This window comes from Oryzias latipes, chromosome 11 (genome assembly GCF_002234675.1).
Source record: "Oryzias latipes chromosome 11, ASM223467v1".
In the NCBI taxonomy this organism is placed as follows: Eukaryota; Metazoa; Chordata; class Actinopteri; order Beloniformes; family Adrianichthyidae; genus Oryzias; species Oryzias latipes.
In genome coordinates this window covers 4,207,209-4,233,739 of record NC_019869.2, presented here as the reverse complement: position 1 = coordinate 4,233,739, position 26,531 = coordinate 4,207,209, and the positions used below count along the sequence as shown (strand labels likewise).

Below are 26,531 nucleotides of genomic sequence, written 5' to 3'. Positions count from 1 at the left end.
GCCACTCCAGACGACCTCATACAGTACCACAGCTCCTCCCTCGGCACCCTGTCATACGCCTTCTCTAAATCTACGAACACACAATGCAGCTCCTTCTGACCTTCTCTGTACTTTTCCATCAACATTCTCAAAGCAAAAATGGCATCAGTGGTGCTCTTACGGGGCATGAAACCATACTGCTGCTCACAAATCTCCACCTCTTTCCTAAGCCTGGCTTCCACTACTCTTTCCCACAGCTTCATTGTGTGGCTCATCAACTTTATTCCTCTATAGTTGCTGCAGTTCTGCGTGTCACCCTTGTTCTTAAAGATCGGAACCAGAACGCTTCTCCTCCATTCCTCAGGCATCTTCTCACTCTCTAGAATCCTATTGAAAAAACTCGTTAGAAATTCCACTGCTGTCTCTCCTAAGCACTTCCATACCTCCACAGGTACGTCATCAGGACCAACGGCCTTTCCGCTCTTCATCCTTTTCAGAGCCTTCCTAACCTCATCCTTTCCAATCTCTGCTACTTCCTGCTCCACAACAACCACATCTTCCTCCCTTCTTTCCCTGTCATTTTCCACGTTCATCAGCTCCTCAAAATACTCCTTCCATCTTTTCTGTACACTCTCTTGGGTTGTTAGCACCTTTCCATCTCTGTCCTTAATCACCCTTATCTGTTGCACGTCCTTCCCATCTCTGTCTCTCTGTCTGGCTAGCCTGTACAAGTCCTTCTCTCCTTCCTTTGTGTCTAACCTGTCATATAGCTCATCGTAAGCTTTCTGTTTGGCCTTTGCCACCTCTCTCTTCACTCTACGCTGCGCTTCCTTGTACTCCTGTCTACCTTCCTCAGTCCTTTCTACATCCCACTTCCTTTTAGCCAACCTCTTCCTCTGGACGCATTCCTGTACTTCCTCATTCCACCACCAAGTCTCTTTACCATCTTTCCTCTTTCCAGATGACACACCTAGCACCTTCCTACCTGTTTCCCTTATAATCTCTGCTGTAGTTTCCCAGTCATCTGGAAGCTCATCCTGACCACCCAGGACCTGTCTCAACTTCTGCCTAAATTCCTCACAAGTTTCTTCATTCTGTAGCTTCCACCACTTGGTCTTCTTTTCTGTTTTCCCTCTCTTCTTCTTCCTGACCTCCAGAGTCATCTTACACACCACCATGCGGTGCTGTCTGGCTACACTCTCTCCTACCACCACCTTGCAGTCATTAACCTCTCTCAAATGACCTCGTCTACATAGGATGTAGTCCACCTGAGTACTCCTACCTCCACTTCTGTATGTCACTCTATGTTCCTCTCTCTTCTGGAAGTAAGTGTTGACTACAGCCATTTCCATCCTCTTCGCAAAGTCCACCACCATCTGTCCCTCCAGATTCCTTTCCTTCACACCAAACCTGCCCATCACCTCCTCATCACCTCTGTTGCCCTCACCAACATGCCCATTAAAGTCTGCTCCAATAACAACTCTCTCTCCTCTGGGGATACCCTCTATGACCTCATCCAACTCACTCCAGAATCTCTCCTTCACTTCTAACTCACAGCCAACCTGTGGCGCATACCCACTGACTACATTCACCATCACCCCTTCAATTTCTAACTTTAGGCTCATCATCCTGTCTGAGACTCTTTTCACCTCTAGAACACTGTTTACAAACTCCCCCTTCAGAATCACACCTACCCCGTTTCTCTTCCTATCAACACCATGATAGAACAGTTTGTATCCTCCTCCAATACTACGTGCCTTGCTGCCCTTCCACCTTGTCTCCTGCACACACAGTACATCTACCTTCCTTCTCTCCATCATGTCTGCCAGCTCTCTGCCTTTCCCTGTCATTGTGCCAACGTTAAGAGTCCCTATTCTCAAACCTATGTTCCTGCCTTTTCCCTTCTCTCTCTGGCCACGGACCCTTCTGCCTCCCCTCTTTCTTCGACCAACAGTAGTCAAATTTCCACCGACACCCTGTAGGTTAACAGCATCGGTGGCGGTCGTTGTTAACCCGGGCCTCGACCGATCCGGTATGTCAAAAGTGTTGTGGATGATTCGCATGGTTATTTTGGCAATTTTTACGCCGGATGCCCTTCCTGACGCAACCCTCTCTATTTATCCGGGCTTGGGACCGGCACAGAGGCAACTGGCTTGCAACCCCTGTGGCTAGATTCAAAAACAAATAACATTTGCATTTAAAAAAAACTAAAAGTAATTAAAGAGTGTACTCCAGCCAAGTGGATTTATTTTCCCACCACCTCCAGAAGCAGTTTTTACTTGTGACTCTGAAAGATAATTGCTTATGATTCCATGCGACTGGTCACAAAGACAGATATATTCTTATCGGCATTGAGGGGAAAAAAAACGTTATGAGACTGCATTGATCCCTGCAGCCACTCAACCCGTATCTGTGAACCATCTGCAGACCGTGAGAGCAGCAAACCCAGCCTCCCTGTGAGCATAATCCCACTCAGAAAAAGACTAACATCTACGGCTGCGGGGACGTTGGCTGTAGAAGCCTCAGAGCTGTTCAGCCTCCTTCTGTCCCGCAGCAGTCCTGACCAGATTGTTTTAGCAATTCTTCTTTTTTACTGCGCATTTGAGTGAAAATGTCACCCCTGCCTCATATTCGAAAAATGATAACATCACAGCGGGAGAAACTTTCCAAAAAGGACGAGTGTGGCCAAAATTTTTCTAAATCCACAAATGGAGAACAAGCCGCCACGTTTTGTCTACAACAACAACAACTAAAGTTTTGACCTTTGATCTCACAACGAGGCTGCCATTGAATTTTCCACACTCAAGTTCACCACCTGACTCCTCGAGCATCATTGGGAAGCTAAAGTGAAGTGAAAAATGTTGGCTTTTAAGTTTGTAGATATTGGACAGCGATTGCGTGGTGAGCCAACAGAAGTGGCATTTAACCTGTTGCTCATTGTGTCTGGTTGGGCCATATTTACAACACCCCTTGTGGGCCCTCTTTTTTCCCCGGGGTTCCCCCCTCCTGGGCGGGGGCGGCGGGCCCCTGCCTCGCTCCTCCCTGGACCAACCGTGGGCCGGGCGGATGGCTGCCTGGAGTGCGGAGCGGGTCTCCCTTGGGGGGTCCTGGCTCGTATCTGGGGTTGGGGCGGGGGGATGCCCGGAACTCCTGGGTGGTGGTGGGGTGCTCGTTTGGGGCTGTGGGCGTCCTTCTCCGGTGGGGCCCTGCGTTGGGTTCTCCCGGCGCGGCGGGGGGGCTGTTCTCCTGGTTGGGCTGGGGCGGCGCTCTCTTTCCCTCCGTGCTTCCCTGGCCTCTGGCTCTGGGGGCCCTGCGGCGGCCCTGCTGGCCCTGGCCTGGGTGGCGGGCTTGGTCGCCCGGGCGGCGGTTGTTCCCTGCCGGTTCCCGTGTGGCGTTGGGGGGATTCCGGCTGCCGCTGCTGCTGCGGTGGGGGTCTTGGGGTGGGGATGGCTGGGCACTCTCCCTCCTTCTTTTCACGTTCCACCACCCATTTTAGAAGAACATAAACACTCACCTGAGCACAGGTGTTAGCTCACCTTTGCACTAACAGTTTGCATGACTGAATGACTGAAATGTTTCACACTAGTTGGTTTTAAGGCATAAGTATGCGTGTGTGAACACTATCTGTTTTGTGTACATGTCGACAGGTGGACATTTTTGCAGCTAGCAGGTGTGTTTAATACATTTGAGTGTGTGTGTGGACAGGCTCCGCCCCTTTTATTTTTATTTTTTATTTTTTACTACATTTGAACCTTACCATAATGATTAACAACCAGTAAACTTGTTGCTTTATGCTGCTTCATGGTCTTATCCCCCTTCCCCTCCTATTATCACCCCCTACCCCCCCCTCTCTCTAACGTCCCTCTCTCTTCTTCCCCTCTTTCCTTTTCCGTCCGGTCCAACACCAAAGATTTTCAGACATGATTGAAATTAATAAAGTTTGGCCTCAATTACAAAAGGGGTTTATTCAGACATACCTTTGGTTTGTCTGAAGATTAATAACCCCTCTTGTTAAAGTAAAATATGTCCAACACAAGAGGCCCTCAGCTCTCATCTGTCTTCCCAGCTGTTGGACAGGACAAGTTAAAAAATAAAAAAATAAAAAATAAAATAAAACCTGTTGCTCATTTTTCTACATTTTCTACCAGAATATCGTGAAAATTCAATCTCTGTTGCTAAGGAAATCTAAAAATTTACTTTTACCAAATCTTCAAAAAATTACATAGACCTGTTTGTCAGCCCCAGAAAGAAATCTTAGAATACATAAAGAAACAACACCCCTGGCTTCACATGGACTATTTCGACAAAAGGAACTTCTTTTTTTTTTTTTAAGATTTAGGAGCAAGAATCTCGGGTTATAAACAGAGTTTCTGAGTAAATATTCCAGGCTCTGTGCCTAGATCTGTGTGCACAGCCTGCATTTTGTCTTCTCACACCTCCATGCGATGCCGATCATCCAGTTAAACCTGTCTGTGTGCTCACACACTGTGTTTGCGTGCTCCTTATATTTAAATGTGTGTCTCTTCTCTTCAACAGAACACGTCAGACTATAAAAATATGTATAGACATCCTTCTTAATCTATGCTGCTGCAGCTCTGAATGACAACAAGCCTCTGACTTTTTCTGCAGGCTGAAACTCCAGGAAAAAAAAAAACACGGATACATCAGAGACAGACTGCAGCAGGGATTGAATAGAAGCTGCTGGAAGACTGAAGGTAAAACCTCTTGCTGTGTCACAGATTTTTGCATACATTCGGACTCTAAAATCAGGAGCCAGGACGCATACTTTATCTCTTATCAGACCTAGATTTTTGCCTGGCAACAGCGCATTCATGTTGAAATGAAATCCATCAGAGTTCAATCACTCAGATCACACCGTTAAAAATGAGAAGAGTGAAGAGTTTCAGGAAAACAGACTGACAAAATGGCGGAGTCGCGGCTGAGCTGACTGTGATTGGCGCGGCTTTACAGTATATGAAGCGTGATGTGGTGATGGAATGACAGAAACTGTCTCCGCTTCGTCTTTCAGCTAAACTTTGCAGTGACAGGAATCTCGCACAGCTTTGCTGAAAGAAGCAGCATCTAAAAAAATATGGAGTCTTGCCCATTTTTTTGCTGAAATATGGAACAAAACACAAAAAATGAGCCAAAACACACACAAGAAAACTTAAAAACAAATGGCTTGCTATTTGTTCCAAACAGAAAATTATTCTGCTGATTTTTTTTTATTAAGCTTTTGTCACACGGATTGACCTATAAGGTGATGTGGGTTTCTGTTTTTTTTCCGCCATATGGAGAGCTTAAGGGGAGAACAGGTGTGTCTTGCAGTTCCCTTGAGGCTCGTACGGCCACCTCAAGGGATGTCACAATGGAACGTACCATAGTCGTGCGTGTGGCAAGTGTATCATAAAGTACAGTGTTCCCTCTTTTATCGCAGAGGTTACATTCTAACAATAATCTGCGACAGGTGAAATCCGCAAAGGATTATAGATGTTTGAAGGATGTAAAACCCTCACTGCACAATTTCTACACTTTTCTCAAACAGATATGAGCATTTTCTCACTATTTTTTTTCAAAGTTCAAACCTTCATGGAAAGATACGTCCAGTAAATAAGTTCAGCACGAAACGGAAGATCTGATCGCAAATATTTTTGTAAATTTGGTGAGCTGCACGTATCTGTACTGGAGAAACGGTACGGAAGAGATTGAATGATTGCAATGAAAAAACTGCGAGGCTGCAAAAGTAGCAAGGGATCATTGTAGTATGACCTATATGGGTGATGCTGTCGGACGGTATCCTTACGCCACACTCTAGTCATCCATAAGGTGCGAGTACTGGATCCTTACTGACCGCCCATGAATACCACATGCAGGTGATGCCTAAGTGCCTGTAGGATGTCCACACAAACTACCCTTTGTCTAATTTCCTCATTTCTGAAAATCAGGCTGCACACGAGGAGCTCACACTTATCACCTAAATCTAACTAACAGCTCCTTACGCAATGCGTAGGATCTACTTACCCTTACGTGTTGAATCAGTGTTCACTGCGACCTGTCGCTTGCACCAAGACCGTAGAAAGAAAGAAATGTACATGAACATTTCTTTGCAGGATCACAGAGTGGTCTTAGACCCTTGATATTTTGTGCGTGCCACCTGCTTTGCCCATTTCCTGGCTGCAGACAGCCTGCATCCACCAATGAGGGCATTTGAAAAAAAAGGCTTTAAAAGGAAAGTAAAAAAGAACAAACATTTGCTCTACTTTAATGCGTCTGCATGAGTTTTCGCACATTTGTCCTGAAGCATTTGGCAGCTCAGTGTGTGCATGTGAGAAATGTTCGCTACTCTTTGAACTAATCAGGGACCGCGTTTGTCAGCTGACTATGTCTCCACAACGTTGTTCTCCTCCGTTGGGAGGTGTTGGATTTTCACCAGCTGTTTCTGCAAAGAGGCTGTCGACTGCCAGCTAAGTGTTAGAGTAGCGGGTGAGGCGTGTGGAGCAGAATCCTGTGATGCCACTCTGCAGAGAGTTAAATGGCAATCAAGTTGGGCTTGGCAGTAAAAACACACAAAAAAACCTTGATATCTTTAAATGAAAAAAAACCCCAGTGTTATTAAAAATTGCAGTTTAAAGCAAGTGACAAGAACCCACAGGTAGCTGTGAAGCAGTTTTTGCTATTTTATACAGCTCCAAGTCTTACAAAGCATTTCAAAAGAGTAAATGTGTAGGAGAGCTGTCCGTTTGGCAGGACATTACCAGTTGCCCATAGCTAATGTTGCGAAGAGTCTCCACCGGGCGTTTTATTTTGAAAATTGACCAGATCATCCATCCTTGTCATGATAAACTTTGTCTCCTAGGATACCAAAGCAGAACTGTGCCCAATGTTGGACTTCAATTAGCTGAAAACCTTCTTTTCCTGCCTGATAGCAGGATATGCTTCTGATTTGTTGTCTTAAACTCTGTGGCGCAGATGACGGTGGGATAGGAACAAGTTGAATACTGCATCTAAAGATGTTACAGCATAGGCAGGTCATCAACCACAGGTGTTAAAGCTAGAAGGGAGGAGCTAATAACTACTTTATAGTGTATGTAAGACAGGGGTGTCCAAATCAAAATGACGATTATCAAGAACATGCAAAAAGCAGAGCAAGAATGGTTATTCTAAAAAAAAATACTATGGAACTCTAGAATATTGGCTTCTTGGAGCCCGGTGGTACTTCCTGTTTGGACTGGCAGGGGGAGGGGTCACTTGGTCCATTTCTCATATATAGTCAACTGTTTGTACCCCATATTTTGTTTCACCTTGTTTACACTTTTTTCTCCTCAGGTCAGTGTTTCTGTACTGATCCTGAAACAATAATTGGCTGCAAACCTTTAAGAGCTTCTTCGACGCAAGAACATGTAGAAAAACTGCTCATCCACAGTCGGTTGAGCGTTGATGACATTCATGCAAAGAAAAGGGAAGTTGACTTTGATTAAAATCTATGTTGCAGTCTATCCTCTACTGTCAGCAAACTGTTTGATTGAATGGTGTTGAAGTATCAATCTCTGTCAGGAAGTCAACTTTTCATTTTATGGCATTTTTTTGGGGGCTGCTTGATTACACGCAACTCCAACTAAATTATGAATTTAGTCTCAAGACGCTTTCTCATTTGCCGTCAGAACAAACGGCGCTGCTGTTAGTCTGCAGCACATGGAGTCCTGCACCCGCGAGATAAGTCCTTGCACTGACATATGTCGTCACAAAGCACAACACATGTGTGGTTACACAAAACTCATCTGCTCAACAGATTGTTGCTCATCGACCGCCCCGTAGGGAGGAGGAGCAAGTGTGTTTGTGCGGAAAAGATGCTCCATCATCATCAGGGCTGTTTTGTAACAACTGCTACTGATGGCTATTACTTCACTGATCATCAGGGGGAATAATTGTGATAATTGTGTTAGCTTGTTTTAAGTCAGTCAGCATTTTGAGGTAAAACTGTATTATTGGGTTAGTTAGTACTTTCCCTTGAATATTTTAGCTCAATTTTTTTAAGGTGTCATGTTTTTCTAAGTCACTCAGCGTCGACCTAGAAGTCATTGCGGCTCTGAAAGGGACTTATGTTTTTTATTTTATTTCAAACGTGGTTGGGTTTTATTTTCCCAAACCTGTAACATCTGTTTCTTCTCTTAGATACTTTAAAGATACACAACACACCCTGTCATTTTGCAAGTTTTTGGCTTTTGGAGTCACGTTTTGGGGAGACAACAGAGATGTTCAACGGAAAAAAGATCTGTGTGTGTGTGTGTGTGTGTGGGGGCATTACAGGTGTGACTGACGGCTGGTAACAAAGCGCCTGCAGAAACACTTTGGCTCTTTGCTAAGTTGTGTTTTGTGCAGACACAAACTCTGGCGGATCCCTTGAGTCTGCATGTTCGGAGCTGCCCAAACCTCATCTAAAAGCGACAGCTTACAAGATGATGGGTGTAGGCAGGGGAGCAGAAGTGCAGCTTCAGACGGAAATCTGTGTATCGTTGTGAGCGAGGACGAAGGAACGACTAGAAAACACGTTTGGCTCTTTGGGCTCCCCCTGTGCTGAAGGTCCTGCACCAGCCTGAATGCGGGTTTTAAGCATTAACAGAGAGGTGGAAGAGCGGCTCGGATTAATTGGTACATTGCGAATTAGCAACGTACGGTGTAAATTAGGATGATGTCCTTATTTGATCCTTCAGTCCACCAATTTTATCATGTTGAAGTAGCAATGAAAATTGTGTTTTTAACATGTTCTCATCGTAGCTTTACGATAATGTTTGAAGAAAATCAAGCAAAACATTGCTAACATTTCTTCAGTCAAATTGTTCTGTTTTAGGAGCAGACAAAGAATGCCATTGGAAATCTGGTATCTGGCTCTAAACTCTACAACTGGATGGCTCTGATATTGATCGCCATTTTTGCTGCACCAGTAAGGTTAGGTTGGGAGGTGTGAGGGTGTGGTTGACACTGGTCCGTCTGTGACCAGGAGATTGTCCCACGACCGTTAGTTTACATTGTCTTCGCTGCGTCTTCCCGGAAGAGTGGGTTGTCCTGCCACCCCTGTGTCAAGTAGTTTTGTCCCACTCTCTTCGCTAGTGGTCCCCATGCTTTCCCCCTCCTCAATGACTCCTTGTAAAATGCATGTTTTACAAAGGCTAAAATCAAACATTCGTCATCCTTGGCTAAAATGGACGACTGTTTTTCTACGGTGTTAGTATGCGGTATCGTGTGGGCACGTCACCTTAAATATAAAATAACATTTATTTTGAAAGTACAATGGAAAGTTTTATTTTGAAATCCGTACCAGTTTTCCAATTTTGTCTTACTACTACAATGAAATAAACGTGTTTACGGACTGGAAATAAAACACCTGCGTAAGGCTTCAGTTGAGTTGTCAGGGCACAGATGTGTAAACGGAGAGCTCTCAGCAACGGGAAATGGGACTTTAAAAAGTTTCTGTTGTTTATATCTATCAATATATTAGTCTGCCTTAAGCTTGTCCTTTTCATGGCAAATGTCTGATAGAAAATGATTTTATTGTACTTTTTTCAAAGTATACACTATTCTTGTCTTTTTACCTTTATTGAGGTTTACGTGTTTACTGTGATAGAAGCTAGGAACCGGATATTGATAAATCACGTAATAAAATGGTTTCGGTAACGGGGGGGGGGGGGGGGGGATTATATAAGTTTGCTTCCTTCCTCTCCCTTTCAAGCAATTTTTATTAATATGTCCAATTATCCTCAGTTTGATAGGTCATTGTATGAAAAACTGATAATTGAATTGTTTTTGTGTAATATTCTTAGTTGATTGCTTGAAATAAACCATGTCAAATCAAATCAAATGATCAGGATTGATATGTTCTGGATATGAAAGCTGATCTGACAGAGACTCTGATGGGATGGCGGCATCCCGCCTGCTGTTATCACTAAGTGCATCTGCAGTTTCTTACAAGCGGGTTGACATACAAACACATCCATATAGAGCTGATTTCTTTACAAAAACTTCTTCTTTTGGGGGAAGGAAAAATAAGTTCTAGATTCTGTTCTTCAGATGATTCAAGTGGAAGTTTAGGGAGAGACAGACATTTGTTTTTCCAGGTTAATTAAACGTGGGAAAACGCTGCATCAATCTGCGCACTGACAGCAAACGCATTGATCTGATGAGACCCAGTGCTGCAACAAAAGCAGGGCAAGTGCAGTTTGTGCTTCTTAACAAGGAAAAGTGATTGTTGCCACAGTGACGCCTGACATCTTGTCAATAAGTCATCTCAGCAGGTAGACACCTGCGGGCTAGAAGCCGGGATGAAGGCAGAGGAAAAACGCAGGACGTACACTAAACCCATTTTCTGCTTTTGACTTTGTGAGGCGATGATAAGAAAACAGCTGCTGCTGGGAAGCCCTGCTGTGCCGCAGACAGGAGGCTGATTGTTGCATTAATGGTGAAGAATGATGTCTGTGGAAACACGGCTGGACTGCTTCTATTCGTCCTCTCTGCCAATTGTTTGTAAATTGCTAATAATCGGAATCGGATCGTCAGCAAATGCGGAATGAGTCCCTTCACTGCCACAAACGCCTTGTTGCTGTTGTCGTTTGCCACAGACTTCAGCCTCACACAGAGGTGTGATACCAGCATGGCGATGAGCTCCAAGCGTGTAACTGCTTTGCAAGTTGTCACTTTAGAGAAATCAATGAAATTTTAAAAATAGAAAGCTGCAACACCAAATCTGAAAAACTCTCTTTATATACAGAAAAATATCTGCCTAATGGGGTAAGAAAATTGTCTTATCAAGGGTTCATAATTCTATGACATGTTTTCTCAAACTTATCTTATCTTGCTATTGAAAAACTCTATTTTAAGAAGTTACTTTTCTTGCAAAACACTCATTTACATTCTTAAAATTCCGTTTTGGAAGTGCAGTAAAGATTTTTTTTTAACTTAAAACATGTTCACTTCTAGACTGTTAAATAGGGCGTCTGAAAATAACAATTACAAATATAATTAAAAGATAAACAAACAAACAAGCTTTTCTTATGTGTGTGATTTGAAAAGGCAACAATAAATAAAAAGCAGTTTTCTTCTGAGATATTTGTTCCTTTTACATATTTTAAAATAAATACAAATTGTTTTCTAAAACTAATTTATTATAATCTTTAACACTATTATTTTTAAAACTCATATTACTCAAAGTTGTTGCAAATGAAACAAAGTTAAAATGTGTTATTCTGTTTAAAAAGAAAATAAATTCATTTTCATTTGTTTTTTCTCACACATTAATTGTATATTTTCAAAAATAAAACTCGCGTGGTGACTAAACATTTTTAATGGATGTGATTATTTTCAGACTTTCAATCAGTGTTTTTCTATTTGTACAAATTAGAAAAGACAAAGTTCAGTTTATTTCTTGCAGAAAATACCACCACAGGATACTGAAACTAACTCGTTTTGACACATGTATAAATCTTTTTTATTATTAAAAGCAATTAATATTCATTTATAATGCATTTCTGCTCAGACATCATAAAGGTGTGATGTATCTTTCCCTCTTTATAAGCAAAAAAATCTATAGATAGTCAAACGTATCTTGGTGAGATTTCTTGAAATGAGTTGTGATGTTCTGCCCTTTTAACGACAAAATTGTAGGTTTAAATTAGCTTATAAACACTAATTTTTAGGTATATTGCTCTGGTACTTGGAGATATAATGTCTTTAAATAAGTATTTATCAAGTAAAAGAGTTTTATATATTTAAAGTGGGTATATTTATATGACTTTCTTCCCAAATATGTCATAATATGAGACCTACAGCGATTTAACTATTCACATTTCTTTATAGAATTACACAGTTTTAGAGAAATTTGTCTTACAAATATAAACAAACAAGCAAAAAAAAAATTGCACTTTTCCTAAATTAAGCAAGTTTATCTCTTGAAACACTACTCACAATTAAAACTTCTCAAAACTATTATGTAAGTAAATATTAATGTTAAGTGTTAATTAGTTATTTTTTCTAATAAGAAAACAAATGACTCAAGAAATTTAAGATTTATTTTCTTAAAAATGGTACATTCTGCTGAAAAGATGGTAAGTGGTAATGTGATGAGATACTTAAAGGTGGAAATTAGACAAAGTATCTGGTGAAATTTTGTGTTTCCGCAGTGTAATGTGGGGTTCAAGAACATTTAAATCTGTTTACGTGAAAAAAGATCTCATAAAAATAATTTATTCCCTTTAGGGTTTATATTTAGTTTTTTTCGTAGTTTTGTTTTTTATAGTAGCCTCATAAACACGGGACACAAATTATTGTTATTAATTATCAAATGATGTACATTTTTTAAGTGTATTTTTGAGTGTTATTCATCATCTATCTACTGTTTGTTTTTTATCCTGTTTGTAGTTTACGGTGTGGACCATCCTAATAAAAGCCAAGAAATGAAACCTATCCAATCATTGCATGTTTATCAAACTCTAGATGTGTTCAGAGAAATGCGTCTGTTTTTGCAGAAAATCAGTTTGTTGCTGATGTTTCTTTGTTTTTTTCTTTGGATGCTTCAAATCTGATCTGACCTGATGTTCTCCAGCTTTTCTAATGACCGTCCGATTTCAGCTGATTTTCCACCTTTCCACACTTGGTCTCACCATATTTCACCACCATAATTACTTTCTGCCGCCCCTTTCCCCGTCGCTGAAATCTCCCTGTCTGATATCAAGACCAGCGATCATTCCCGTCTTTGTCTTCTCTGCCTTTAACGCGCCATCCGGTCTGGTTCTATTTTGGGCTGATCGGGATTTTCTGAGATTAAAATCCATTTCCTCGTTCGGAATCGATTCAATTTGTGTGTCTGTCAGCCCGTCTGTGTTTAAACTTCGTCAGCTCTTCATCTTCCTCTGTTGTTATTCAGTTTACTGCTTCAGCTCTCATTTTTTTTCGGCCTAACCCAAACCAAAGTCACCCCCCCCCCCCCATCTTTTAACTATTTATAGATACAACCAAAAAAAAACTTTCTAGGTCAAACATCATGTCACCCAATTTCCCAATAAATAACAAAAAAAAGATATATATCCATAATCTGAAACCAAAAGTGATTTTCACAAAAAGTATATTCTGAAAAACACTGCAAATGCAAAGATCTGCTGTTTTAAAATGACGTGTGAGAACCAAAAGCTGTGGAAAAATGATACGTAGTGGTACGTTAAACTGTAAATATCTAATATATGGAAAAGAAAATGCCCGACAAGGTGTCCATATTTAGAAATGAATGGACTTTCCAGAAGCAACCATCGATTTCTGACAACGATCGATGGGCATTTATCCCACGTATACCAGGGTCACTTGCGAAAGAATTAAACATAAAATCCATGATGTAAGAGATAATAAGGTGTCCATCATCAGAAATGAAGGGATAACACGGAGTACCTGATGAACCATGCGACAGAGATTTTTCATAAAGAACATTTTGAAGGCCATAATCCCACTCTTACCATGGTCATTTAAAAAAAAAATACTAAATTAGTTCTTATAATTTCATGCTTACTATTTTTTCGTTTCCTCGATCGCTTCAAATGCAAGAAATTTCCAACATCAACTCTGGTCATTAAAAGTTGATCAACAAACAATCTCTTTCATTAATAATATTAAAATTATTTATAAACTAATATCATGCTGTTGTTGTTCCGGTTCAGGCTGTATAACCTGAACTGCTGTTTTTTTTTGGGCGTCTATTAAATGAATGAAGCATCCAGCTGGACCGTGTTATAAATGAGTTTAACTCCTCTGAAGCACAGCTGATGGTTTATGGACAGTTTTGGTCATTCAGACGTGTTTATTTAGTTCTCTGGGGCAAAATCAATGACTTTGCCCCACAGGACACAGATCAGCCAGGAGGAGTAGGGAGAGGGGATTCTATGATGATTTTGAATGTTTTTTTTTTAAAGCTAACATTAGGACCCCCTTTTGCCTCATGAAGCAGCCAGCTTCTATTTTGTTAAACTCTGTGGTAATTTTGCATCTCCCCAAGAGCATCGATCCTGACAGCCAACTTCTAATTGTGGTTTTTCTGCCCCTCTTTGGGGGACCATCATCATCTTTTCTGTCTCTGTGGTCTATTTTTTTTTTGTGGTTATTATCTTTGTCATTTTGTGGTCTCTTCATGAGCATTGGCATCTTATGAAAATCATTTGAGGCATTTTTATGGTCAATTCTGCAACGGAAACCCTGCAGCCACTGTAAACGCAGCCTAATTGTACTTGTTTTAGGAATTAATGAATGCATAATTCATCTCCAGCTGACTGTGTTGTTTTTTTTTTATCTGCTTACAAACCAGGAAAATGGAATCAGTCTGATCTGGTTTGTAGTTTCTGTTTTGTGGTGAAACCGGCACAAACAAGATGAATTCAAATCTCATCTAATATGTTTTTTATTATATTTGGATACAAAAATCAAAGGGGGAACAGAAAAGATGTAGTTAAACCATTATAAAAAGGCAGCAAATATAAAAGGAGTCTTAAAATAATTGTTTTTGTGATGCTCAGATGTCTCCATCATCACTTATTGTCATTTAAAGCTTTTTCTGTTCATCTTTTCTGGTGTATTTTCGTCTCCTCTGGTTCTGTCTCCGTCTTATTTTTAAACCTACTCCTGTGTTTCTTTTCTATTTCTGTCCTCTAGTTTCACACCTGTCTTGTCATCCCTTTGGGAGTTTGCAAAATGTAGAAACACAACTGAGGATTGGGGCTTCAGAAATCTAAATTTCAATTGAATTGAAGGAGTTCTGACATCGTTGTTTTCTGTCTTCTCCTTATTTTTGCACAGCTGCTGTGTCTGAGACTCGAGTTCACGCTCGATTCATGCTGCCAAAAAAACTGACGTTAGTAGATTTATTGTTTTGAATCTGTGTGAAAAAAAACCAAACATTTAAAGCATTTAGTTGAGTCATTCTTGTCATCAATTTGAAACTTTTGCAGAAATGAACAGTGAGTTTCATAAACAGATCAGCTGATGAATAATAGAAACAGGTTTTTTCATCCTTTCCTTTTATTCTGTCCGTTCTTTACTTTTGAACCTTTGTTGTATATTTTACAGTCTTAACAAACATTTCCTAACTCCAACAACAAGTTCAAATGTTTTATTAATGTTTGATTTTAAATTATCCCTATAAATTTGTTCGTTTTAGACTCGAGAAAGTTTGTTCTTCAAAAAAGAAGAGCTTCCCTGTTTTATTCAAATGTCTAAACCCTGCAGTTCCGTCATTTTTCATGACCTCCAGTGAAACAAAAAGCTGACAAGTTCAGCTGCGTTTAGATTGATGGAAAGAGGCTGTGATGAAACACGACTTAAACCCAAAGAGTCACGGAGCTGCTGCACTGCCGTTTGCTTAAATGTTAGCGGAGAAAACGTGATAAAACTGAAAATTATTTAATAAACTGATCAAAAACTACAATGTGGCCCAAAATTAAACCAGGAACCATAAAAAGGACCAAATTTGACACAACTGAGACAAATAATCTTAAATAAAGAAATCGCCTGAGGTGATTAATAATTAACTCTGCTTTTTTGCTAAATAAAGTCAGACATGGTTTGTGAGAGATTAATCTGTAGATAATCTACTGCATTAAATCCTTTCAGTTTGTCACTTATTTTCCAACAAACCCACTTGCCTGCATAGATTCTCATTCATCCAGGTCCATTTGATCAAAGTAAAAGGCACAAAAAGCAGCAAACTGGTTTATTTTGTATTTGCTTTTAAAGATGTTTAAACTTTTTCTTTAAAAAAAACGTGCAACAAATGAACCAAGTCCATTTTTGTTACCCAGTATGTCTGGTTAAAGCTGCAGTTTTAAAATGAGCTATTTTTGGAAATGATTACAAGCTAAAAGAAGTCAACGTGCAATCAAATCAAAGCACGTTCGTAGAAAACTATGCTTGGAAATTATGAAAAGTTTGCGATATTTTGTTACAAAATAGAAAATATTGCAAAAAACATATTTTTACATTTATAAAAACCTAATCCTAGGTTTAGAACAATGCCACAATGAAGCTAGATGAGGTAATAACCCTGTGATTTCATTTCTTTAATGCTCCGTACACAATGGGCATGTGGTGCACGTTCGCGCTGAGCGCAGGTTCTTGAATGTGCATCACTGGACTGTGGCTACCCCATGCTGGTGCATTTACCAACAGTTTCAAGAGGTTGGAAATACCAAAGTGTGCTCCTGGCTTTTTCTTTCACAGCTCTATTCCAACATTCACAACATTGTAGTTGTACATTATACAACAAAATTGAGTGCAGTCCTCTTCTGGTGCATTCGTAGATTAAAAAAAATGAATAGAAAACTAAATAGATAAATCAGACACACACATTCATATATCCAGCTGATTCATGGCTCCTAAAATTATGCAAACAAGTTAAAAAAATAACTGCTTTAAAAAAATCCTAGCACCATCCATGAGGAAAACATATGGATGAAAACAGTCTTTTAGTCTCTCTGTCCTTGATTTAATTGCTCTGTATCTCCTGCCTGAAGGCTGCAGTGTAGACAGAGAATGTCCAGCGTGGGATGAATCCTGTGAAACGTCCATATATGAAAGACATGGGCAACACTTTATATGAAGATTCCTTAACGAGCTTCGTTAACGCATTGACAAGCATTATAATAGAATTTTTAGGGTGTTAGTAAGACATTTATTAGTACAAGGAGTCTAATAAGGTTAATTAAATTACTAAGTGCATTTACAAGCATTATTATTATGTTTTAAAGATGCTAATGATACATTTATTGGCATTATAGATGTCTAACAAATGTGTCGGTTTTAATAAGCTTAATAGGTTTTATTAACTAACTTAACAAATTAATAGGCTTTATTAATGTGTAAGATGCTAGTAAGATATTTATTAGCATTAATACCTGAAAGTGTTATTAATAAGATTTATTAACATCTAAAGTCAGACCATTGTCTTCAAAATCCATATTAATAAACTGCTTATGAGCTTTATAAATGTATTAATTAACTTTGTTAACAGTTTATTAATTGTTTTGCAGCACCTCATCTAAAGTGAGGAATGTTTTTACCACAAAAAACCGCAAAGCATTAAGCTTTTAAAAAGAACTTTGTATCATTAAAACTGACTAAATATACAAAAATCTTTCTGTAAAAAAATATAATTTAATTCAGACAAAAAAAACAAAAAAACACAATCAATTTGAAGACGGTTGGTACGTCTGTGAAATAAAAAGGACGGCATCCGTACGTCACTAAATCCAAGACCCTGACTGATCAAAGCTCAACTGGTTTAACGCTCTACTACTGAACGTACATCGAGTGTTTTGGAGGGTTTTGTTCGTTGTGCCCAAAATCACAATAACAACAATAACTCTTCGAACATTTACGCATTAAACGTAAAGGAAACTCACATTAGTAAAGTGTTGCATAACGGTGCAAAATCCCTTTTCTCTGCACAGGAATCAGCTGGAATTACGGCTAAAGCTCCGGTGTTAAAGGGTTAAGAACTCCTAGAGATGAGTCATTGGTGACAACACTCAAATTTAAGTTAAATGTTGTGACAAGTTGTCCATGAATATGGAATATTCTTTATTTTTCCCTTATTTGGTCAGAGTTTAATCCATTTTTAGCTTCCCACAGCACAAAAAGCAAGTGATTGCAATGATTTAAATACTTTGCAGCTGCAAACAAAAAGATTAAATTAAATCATGAAACTGTAAAACTACAACTTTTGAAAAAAACAAGTCTATTAATATTCCCTTGAAAGCTTTAAAGCAAATCCCAACACATGTTGCTCAAACAATCTCGATAGAATTATAAGAAACGAACAACTAAATCAATTGGAGTGAATGTGGTTTTGCCCTTTTATCAGATTCTGTTATGGACTAAATCCTCTTTTCTCAGGGGAAGAATAGAGAATTGAAGACAAATCATTCCCTGTGGTTCCTGTAATTGGGACTATAAATAGATCAGTAACGGACATGGATGTTCAGCAGGATAAAGGACAACAGGAAGCACACAAACAACAATGGACGTGCACGAATCTGCATTAAAAAGTGATCCCACGTTATTTGTGCATTGCCAAGCAGACGGATACCAATCAGTATTTCTGCCGTGGTACAAGTTTGTGGAATTGCAAAACCGTGCAGGAGCTGAAAAACGGGTCAGCCACCAACCTGTGGCTGCAACGGCACACAATCCAGCTCACAGGGTGCAGCTCTCACACCTTTCATTTCTCCCTGTCATCATTTTTCCCCCGCGATAAGCCTCTCTGTCAGCATTTCTCTGTTTCCATCAGATTTTCCTCCAATTTGTTTTATCCAATACAGGCTCAATTTCACAGGAGGCTGATAACACAGTAAAAGAGGAAATAGGCAAATAAAGTACGATTAGCAAAGAAAAAGATGGTTAAAATAATGACTCTTCACCACATAAAAACCAGTCAGCAGATAATTAAAGCCCTTCTCTTTGTGCCCAGATTTAATGGTCATAATTATCTCAGAGTGAAAGCTACGTGTTGCTCCACGACCTGACCCTAAAGCCCAAATGAATGTGTGAGAGCCTTCAGGCTGGATGCTCAGTTTTATCTGCGTGCAAATAATCACAAAGCAGGAATTTGGTGGCGTCTCTAACCAGACAGAGATGCCACTCCTGCCACAAGCATGCAGAGGTCCACGCCAGCGCTCACCTCCAGACCCCGCCGCCAATCGTCTAAGGGGCACCTGACTGCTGATAAACCCCAGCAGGTGAATGCAGGGAAGTTGGGACTCACCCTGCAGAGGCAGGCGAAGCGTCGGCAGCGGAGCCTCGGTCTCTGTGGTTTTCAGTGTCGGGGGGTCACAGCCGGCACTCCGGCGCCGCTGAGTGCTGGAGCAACACTTTCCTAGAAGAACAAGTTGTCACCATCGTCTCACCGCTGCCTCTAAGGGTGGAGGCAGAGATGAAAGAATCCAGCCGTCTGATTGGCTGTCTTTAACACTTTCTCATTTTTACCCTTTTGCGTTCAGTTGGTTTGAGTTTGACGGGAGAAAAAGCCGCTTCCTCCCGCCTTCACCGCTCGGCTCGTGTCTGTTTCTCTCCTCCCTGCCCGCCTTTGACAACAACTGAAGGGAGAATGCTGGCTGTGTCTCGTCACCCGTGGCAACCAGTTGCTATAGCGATGGACCTGAGCTCATTGGGAGATGGGAGCTGTGATGGAGACATGGGGAGACCTATGGAGGGATGCTAAAGAGTTGGAAATGTTTACTTGGAAGTTGACTGAATGATGTGACGAGTCAGAGGAGAACTTAAGACACTAAAAAAAATGTTAACAATTAGAGTAGAACTACAAAAAAAGCAACATTTCACATAATTAATCAAGATATTGACTTTAATCCGATGTTTTACGGGGAAAAAAAGCTTTTATCATTAGGAGTTATTTTTTTAATCCCCGACTCTTTTAGGTTCTCAAACTTTTTTTTTTTTTTTTAACCACCAAAATATTTAAATAAAGTATGGCTTATTGGGAGATCAATATTTGCAAACAGGAAAATTAGTCCTTTTACATGTTTTTTATTACATTCTGTCACATATAGGTTGGGGTAACAACATTAACCTTCACTGCAAACACTGAATTTTTCCTTTGTGCTGTCAGATGAAAGGTCCTGTAGGTACCAGAGCAAAGTGCTGTCGGCAATGAGGAAGAAGGTCGACACAATCCCATTTGTCAAAGCAGCGTTCACGCAACTAAAGGTTGTGTAACATTAACTGATGACAAATATTTATGCCTAAAGAACAAGTTTAACGCCTTAATGCCTGGAGTTTTTTTCAACTATATTATATTAAAAAAGAAACTTATTTAGCGGTTGGTCCGTTGAGAATTATACAGTTTGTGTGTATTTAACCTGGTTTAGACGGATTTATCACCGAAATTTTACACAATTGTGCATAATTTTTTACGCAAGCTTGTGGCTCTTCACAACGGTTCCATGTTGTGTCTAATGGACCTTTCACGCAGGTACCTCCGATGTGTAACTTTTATATCGCGTATACGATGCACATATGTTCCGATTAGGTAATTGACGCACAAATGAATTGCATAACAGCACAATAAATATGCCCGATTTGCATATTGTGTGGCTTTTAAGTTGATTTACATTTTCTTTCTTCTGATTTATTCGTACTTCTTCCGTGGTTTTAATGTATTTCATTCGTGATACATCTGTGAAACATGGAAAGATCACACCTTTTCTCACTTTTTCCAGTCACCTATCACCAATTTTCATTTGTGCAATATGCACAAAAAGTACTGTGTGACAAATGGGATTAAATGGTAGATTGCGAGTTAGCAATATGCAGAAAGAAAGCTCAAGATCAAAAGTAGAGCTGGGCAAGAACAACAACGTTTCAGCTCTTTCCGCACAAAATTTGACGATTTCAATCAAAAAAAAAATTTCTTTATCCTTTAAGGTGCAACTAAATGCAAGCTGTAAAAATACTTGTATGGGGGGGGGGGCTGCTGCTGTTATCATCACATTATGACTCAAAATGTTTGCAGTTGCAGATGTAGAACATTAGAATGTAACTCTAAAAAGCTTTTTGAACAGAGTTAAGTTTTTGAACATGGATTCAAGTTTAAATGGATTTTGCAGTTTGCGTTTTGTAAACTGGTTCTTTTTTGGGAATAAGTTCCTCTTTACTGGCTGCTATTTTTCTGTCTGCCTGTTGCTAACTTTACTCCAAACAATGGAAGCCAAAGAGAGCAGAGAAAAAAACCCCAAAAAAATCCAGATTTCTCCCAAAATAAATTGCATTTAATGTCAAATTTGAACGAATTGATTAAATCGAATAATTAAAAGCGATCAATCAAAAATCAATTTTTGTTTAGCATTCTTGGCTCATTTTGAAAATTGATAAAGCTGACAAACTCATCTTCTTCTTAACCGTTTATTCCCTTTCGGGGTCACGGGGTTGCTGGAGCCTATCCCGGCCGCTTGGGCGTAGGCAAGGGATACCCTGGACTGGTCGCCAGTCTGTCGCAGGGTGGAATATCCTCAATCACACATCCATTCACTCTCACACTCACACCTAGGGACAATTTAGAGTTGCCAATCAACCTATGTAGCATGTTTTTGGACGGTGGGAGGAAGCCGGAGACCCCGGAGAAAACCCACGCATGCACGGGGAGAACATGCAAACTCCACACAGAAAGGTCCCCCATTGTGTTTTTTTTTTTTCATGTCCCCCAACTGGGGGCCTTCTTGCTGTGAGGCAAGAGCGCTAACCACTGCGCCACCGTGCAGCCCAAACTGCTGACAAAGCTGACAAACTGTAACCAGATTATTGTAAATAAAACATGGTCTTCATGGTCAGTGTTATATTAGGGGAGTGAGATCTTTATTTTTAGAGCTTCATCCATATGAAGATGTTCGAAGCATCAGGATTCTGATTGAGTGGGTAACTACGTGCAACTCACATCAACAAATCACTCATTGCAAAAACAACACGACTATAAAAAAAAAAATATTTGTGAAATGTCCTGTCATTTGTTTTTTAAAATTTGATTGTTTTCATGTAAAGCACCTTGAGTAGCACGAATAGGAAAAGTGCTATACAAATAAAGTTTGATTTGATTTGAAAACAAACAATGACATTCTAGAAATTTAAAACAAAATTCCAGAAACCAAAATCTAATTCCAAAACAATAAAACTAAATGAAAAGGAAAAACTTTGGAAAACAAAAATAATGTCCAGAAATCAAAATAGTGTTTAAAAAAATTAAACAAAACTGGAAATATGAGTTTGTTCCCCTTTTTATAACTTCGAAAGTTTGGTGATCGCTTAATCAACCTTAACCACAGACGAATTTGACTCCTACTTTTCCTCTTCTTCAAAATTTAAACATCATTCAATCATTGATGTCCTATAATACCCCAATTTTCCAGTTTTTATTTTGTTTAATTTGTTTCAAATTCTCTTTGGATTTCTGGTAATTACTTTTGTTTTAGCATTGTGATTTCTTGATTTGCCCTTCAGGGCCACCGTAGGTAACTGCTCAATAACAAATGATATAAAGACACCCACTTAATGCTTCAGTGCCCTTTACCAGCCTTGTTAGGTAGAGAATAATAAAAAAAAAAGATATTTAGAAATATTGTCACCAAGTTTCCTTTAGTTAAGTCCCTCAGTTCTGTCTGTTATAGGCTTTAATGTGAGCCTATTTAAAGTTAACTGTGTGGAAAGTCTTTCATTCTCACCCAAAAAGTTATAAGGATTAATGTGGCTTTCAGTGTCCAGGAAATTAAACTGTAGGGTGTAATTTTCCTGCCCTCAGCAGTTGGTCATTAGTACTCCTTATGTATACTAGCTTGAACTGTGCAGAGCTGATATTTTCCAGGACTTCACATCAATGTAAAGATTGGGCCATTGTTGCTATCTAGACTTAAGTTCAAACACAAACATACAGAAAATAACAAAGTTTTTCATGCTGTTACATTGTAGAAGTTCCATCACAGACATCTACATTGAGTTGGAACACTAATATGCAAAAGAAAATGAAATGTCTTCTAAGAAACTTGTCAGAAATGATGACAAAGCAGAATTATCAGGGGAAAAAGTCCTGACAATTATTTATTTTTTTGTCGTTAAGTAAAATGTAAAATAATGCAAAGTGCTTTAAAGGATGCTCAGGTAAAAACAATTAATATATATGCAAATTTAGACAATGGAAATAATCCGAATTCAAACAAAAAAGTGTCAAACTGATGGGTAAGGTAGTTTGAGGTTAAATAAGATTATTAAAACATGAAATAACAGACAAATACAAAGTGTGACATAGCAAATAAATGAACAAAAAAACAACTTTGTGGATGACTTGGTAAAATGAAAATAGCTGTTAATAATTGTCTGGTTGCTAAAAGCAATCGGTTTGCTATCCTACTTCTCCCTTATATTCTTATTTTTGCTGTATTGGGGTGGCTGTCTGATGTGATTTGGTTTGATTTCATGCTGTCAGATTCCATGAAGCAATTGTCTTGTTTCAGTGGCCTTGTGGTAGAGTGTGTGCGCCCTGTGACTGGCAGGTTGTGAGTTCAAATCCATGGCACATAGGGAAAGACTACAAAAATGGGACCCAATGCCTCCCTGCTTGTTCCTCAGCATTAATGCATTAATTAATGCATCAATTTTGAGTGTGGTTTATTGCCATTGAACATTTGAATTAGTACCAAAAAGGTTTTGTTTTTGTTTTGCTGTTCCAGCTGCAAATCAATTTTGAGAAAAAAAAAAGGTTTTAGAGGTGCAAACATCCTTTTATATGCAGTAATCTTTGTTCAATTTCCAAAATGTGATTCGAAAACCATCCACAAAAGAAAAAAATCAATCTTTCCTTGATCCCTGAGAGTTTGCCCAACAATGCGCCAACTTTGATTATAATGCATGCATTTGATCTTTTTCTTATTAAGAAGAAATGAGAAGAAGCATAAGAGGATTACTTTGGTAAACAGTGCAGCTGAAACGGATCATCACAGCATCAGAATATTCCATTTCACTTTTATCTCTCAGAATTTGCAAAACTAGGTGAAAAAGTTACAGCTGTTAAAAATGTTATTCCAACTTCTGTCCGAATATTTTAGATAAAGACGGATTATCAACTCAGTTATGGGTTTGATTTCCACTCTAGCAGAACCAGACGGACGACCATATCTCACGGCCGAATGGAATCTTGGCAAACAGTAAAAAAAAAAAAAAAAAAAAGACAAAGGCAAAAACAGTGGAGAATCTGATTGAAGGATTAGTCATAGGCAAGAAAAAGAGCAGAAAGAGAAAAGTCAACAAAATAAAACCAATCCTTTCTGGACTGTGGGGCTGCCGTAGTTTATGAAACTTTGCAGACAATCTTTGAGAACCCTGGTCCTAGGGAACATTCTCTCAATACTACAGTCTTTAATTTACTGGTACATCAACCAGGAAGTAGAATACATTTTTAGAAAAAGATTTGTTTTTATAACGTAATGCTCCCACCGCCCCCACCTGACACCCCCTCAGTGGCTGAGCGGTTCATCCATTTCCCTCACTCCGCCCCTATTTCCTCGGCTTCCTCGTCAGAGCTGCATGGGACCATTTCTTTAAAAAAATAAAAATAAAAAAATATGGCGGCTATAGAGTTGGTTTATCTCCATAGCAACCATCTTGGTTTGGGGTCACCTGAGAGTGATGAGCAGATCTATGTGTTTTTTAGAGGAATTGGTAAAAGCAAATTTTTTGATTTACTTGGCAACGAAGGATTTTTGTTAACCACGTCCACATTCCTAATATGGAAGACACGGAGGATGTTTAGAGGTCAGAGTTATTTATTTGAAAAAGCCCAAAGCATCGGTAATCAGGTCTCCATGTCTGGATTCATTCACATACGCATACAGAGGGGAAAAATAAAAACAAGAATGATCGATTTATTTTTGTCTCAATGAAAAATAAGAAAAATGAAACATGAAATCTTTCCACCTTTGTCATGGTAGGGAGAACACGTCAAAATAAGGGTGGGGTCATCTAAGATAGCACAAGGGTTAAAGGCGTAGAAAACAAAGTAGAATTTTTAATTTTGATGTCTAGCTGGATTTTATCTGGATTCCAAATTCAGAAATAAATACACACATTTTGTTTGGTGCTAAGTGAGCACCGAGCTTTGTCATTGCAACAGGCCAGGGCTGTGTTGGTGTTGATCTGTTCTTGTTTTGCCCTCCCCGTGCGTGTCTGCCTGTCACAGCCCTCCCTGTGTTTGTGTCTGAGTTGGTCGCGGCGCTCCGGCTCCCTGGTGACTCCCACCACGCACATCTGCAATTCGTCATCTCGTCACCGCGCAGTGCCTCTTCCCCGACCGATGCCCTCCATCAGCCAGGCGTCGGCCCTCTTGGCTTGCCAGTCACTTCTGTCTCACATCACCTGTCAGTTTTATTTACATAAATCTGCCAATAAACCAAATTACAACAATGCACTTTGTCTCTTCAACTGCCTACAAATTCAGTTAGCTTTGCCAGACAACATTAGCCTCCTCTTACAAGGCATACATCTTCAAAAACATCCTTTGAGTATTTTTCTTCTTTAATAGAAAACTTTGTGAGTAAAATGCTGCTCCGTGTAGAGTCTAGTCAAACAGGAGTCAGTCCCACTGTCCCCGTGCTGATCTGAACAAACTTCCTGGGGATTTTTGGAGGAAATCTTTGAAGAGAGGATGGGGAGAAAGCAGCATTATGAGAGCGCAATTACAAGAAGCCTGAAAACATAGGAATCATTAAGTTCTTCATAAAACCACAGCTAATTGTGTTCTTGTAAAGTTTAAAAGCTAAAAAATGTAATACCTGGAGCAAGAAACATTTCAATATTTTTGCCTTTCGTGTGATTAAAAAACAAACTTTGCTGTTTTCCATGAGATTAAAGCACAAGAAATTACAATTTTAAAATCAAGCTCAGACATGTTTCCAGTCATAATGAATGGGTGATATCACACTTTTAAGATTCGGTGTGATACAGAATACTTTTTGCATAAAATATTTAATAACTAACACAGTAAATTTTGGAGCACAAGTTGTATTTTTTGTGTATAGTTTGGCCAGGTGTGCGACTTAAATTAAAATCGGATCATATTTTCATTATTTTTCCACAGCCACTAGAGGGCACTGTAGGTGTGTGTATCAGTATTTGCTAAGAAGCAGTGTCGTTCAAAACATACATGGAGGACAACCTGATTGTTCTCCTCTCTTAATACTTTTCTAATTTGTATCAAGACGTTATTCTACTTGTTTTTATTTTTCACACTAATGCTGGACAGAGAGCAAGCCATCAAAGTGGGTCATAGAGGGACGGAAGTAGCGCTGAAAGCGTTGTCATTTGGACTCTACAGTAGATGATGAAGCCTACCGATTAAATAAAAATAAAACTGAATGATCTCACATAAAGCTGATGTCTCAACGTCCTCCACGTCTTCTGTGCATTGTAAATGAGGCATACAGTCAATGCTTCCATGTAGCGATGAGGCTAAAATCTTGACCGTAGCTCCTCCCACACTTTTAACATTTTTAGAAAAACACTGAGCTTCGAATTTGACACATGTCCAACAAGAAGGAAGCGGACAGGAATTGGATGCGTCAATCGCATTTATTGTTATCGCAGCTTTACGCCGGGCCTGGTTTTTCCAAAGTGTTTCTTCCCTAAAGTGCAACTTTTACACAATTTTTTTCTCCTTTTACTATTCACTTTTTGACTTCTTCAACTTATACGCCGGGCAAAAACTACGCTAATTGTACTTCGTAAAATTTGAAAGCGAATTAATTAATATCCGGAGGGACAACATTTCTGAATTTTTGCCTTTGATGTGATTAGAAAAAATGTTTGCAGTTATCCTTAAGTTTAAAAAAACAAAACAAACAAAACTTCAATTATAAACTCAGAGACCTGTTTTACATTAGTGATGGAGGATACCACACTTTTAGGAATCAGAGTGAAACTGAATGCTATTTGCATAAAGTATTCAATACCAATTAATGATTTTTTCCCCCCCCCAAGCT

At 39.5% G+C, this 26,531-nt stretch overlaps 2 long non-coding RNA genes across 4 annotated transcripts in view; one reads left to right on the top strand and one right to left on the bottom strand.

Moving 5' to 3' along the window:
* LOC110015861 overlaps positions 1–19,083 on the bottom strand; it is a 36,150-nt gene extending 17,067 nt beyond the window's left edge. The window contains exons 1-2 of one of the 2 annotated variants that reach the window (XR_002291120.2): positions 18,985–19,083; positions 18,764–18,874 (exon numbers count right to left, since the gene is read on the bottom strand). This is a non-coding gene — a long non-coding RNA (uncharacterized LOC110015861). Of the gene's footprint in view, positions 1–18,763 lie in introns of both variants that reach the window. The other variant, XR_002291119.2, reaches the window with a different exon arrangement.
* LOC110015859 overlaps positions 1–24,961 on the top strand; it is a 31,855-nt gene extending 6,894 nt beyond the window's left edge. For both annotated transcript variants that reach the window (XR_002874171.1, XR_002291117.2), the window contains 2 exons: positions 4,609–4,694; positions 24,734–24,961. This is a non-coding gene — a long non-coding RNA (uncharacterized LOC110015859). The remainder of the gene's footprint in view (positions 1–4,608; positions 4,695–24,733) is intronic.
* Positions 24,962–26,531: the final 1,570 nt, after the last annotated feature.